This window comes from Aotus nancymaae, unplaced genomic scaffold, assembly GCF_030222135.1.
Source record: "Aotus nancymaae isolate 86718 unplaced genomic scaffold, 86718_ANA_hifiasm-v0.15.2.pri h1tg000048l, whole genome shotgun sequence".
NCBI lineage: Eukaryota > Metazoa > Chordata > Mammalia > Primates > Aotidae > Aotus > Aotus nancymaae.
This window is the reverse complement of record NW_026988462.1, coordinates 6,162,501-6,163,767: the sequence shown is the minus strand read 5'-3', so window position 1 is coordinate 6,163,767 and position 1,267 is coordinate 6,162,501. Positions and strand designations below refer to the sequence as shown.

Genomic DNA, 1,267 nt, shown 5'->3' with positions numbered 1-1,267 from the left:
GTACATGAAATACCCTCAGGGCAAACGGAGAACGCGCTAAAGTCTCCCCTGAACTCAGGGGCAGTACCTGAGGGGTCTCTGGGGAGGACAGGCTGGGCTCCCCAGGAGACACTACATCGTGGTGACAAATCCATCTACAGGTGGTGATAACTCTAAGAAGCTCCCCTCACCTCTGAGGTCGGGAGAGACCGTTAAAGGTAGTCCCTCTTCTGCAGACAGTCCTCTCCACTCCCGACCTTTTGAAAAGGTGGCCCCAGAGGAGACAACCAATCTGAAAAGCTCCTCTGGGTCTGTTATCCTAGGTTGTGCCTCTCCTTGCTGGGTTTCAAGCTTTCTGCAAATGGCTAATTACCTTAGGGTGATCCCAAAATAAAATGGTAGGACTGGGCTACAGAAGTGTGTGCTTAAGTGAAATCGACAACCCAGTAATATCATCCCTTGAAGAGAGTCTGAAGACGTCCTGGTAATTTCCCTTAAGAAATCTGGTTTTACTGGTGGATCTCCATAGAATTCTTTGCCTAGAGGCTGGAAATGAATAATAGGCCGTGTGTCTCCAAGCCTCGGCTAATTTAATAATACATACTTTCAAGAAGAGCAACGGGGTGTTTACAATTAGTACCTAAATTTCTTCTGTTTGAAAAAAAAAATCCCTAAATAACCCCTCTCCCAATCAAGCACGAAGCTCAAAGGAGGTAGAAATCAGGTGGAGACATTTTCCAAAGGAATTAAAAAGCCAACGCAGATTTTATTTCCTCCAGTCAAGCGTGAGCGATGGGGCGGCCGCGCAGGGGCTAGGGAGTCCGCAGGACAAAGCTTGCAGAGAGGGGCAATGGCCCCGGGGGCGGGGGTTGGAGGGGGGTCACACAAGTAGAGCCACTGAGCTCGCTGCCCAGCGGTGCCACTTCCCTGCTCTGCGCAGAGGCCCTCGTCGAAGGCCCAGCGACACCTTGACCCTGGAAACCCAATCCAGCAGGTCCCTGCCTCCCCACAAATATCCATCACCCCAGATCGCCCTGCGTTTTGTTTTCTCAAGCGACTCCCAACGGATTTATCCAGATAGAGCTCTTTGGAAGTTTTTCAGATTTTTCAATTTCTAGGAATTTGCATGTTTTAAGTGAAGCTGAAACCGCGAAGGCTCAGGTTACACTTTAAAATATGCAAGGCTTCCGTGCGGCCCCGACACTTGGCAGGGCTCAATTACGTCTTAAGAAAAAAGAACATTGCTTTGAGAATTTGGGGTTCCCCTCCCTTTTGTCACATTTCAGAG

General features: G+C 49.4%; 1 protein-coding gene across 1 annotated transcript in view; it reads right to left on the bottom strand.

Annotated features, from left to right (window-relative positions):
- Positions 1 to 725: 725 nt before the first annotated feature.
- LOC135268953 (uncharacterized) overlaps positions 726 to 1,267 on the bottom strand; it is a 6,411-nt gene continuing 5,869 nt past the window's right edge. Inside the window, exon 5 of the mRNA XM_064362167.1 lies at positions 726 to 1,267. This exon is cut by the window's right edge and continues 643 nt beyond it. The gene's annotated coding sequence lies outside the window, so the exon portion shown is untranslated.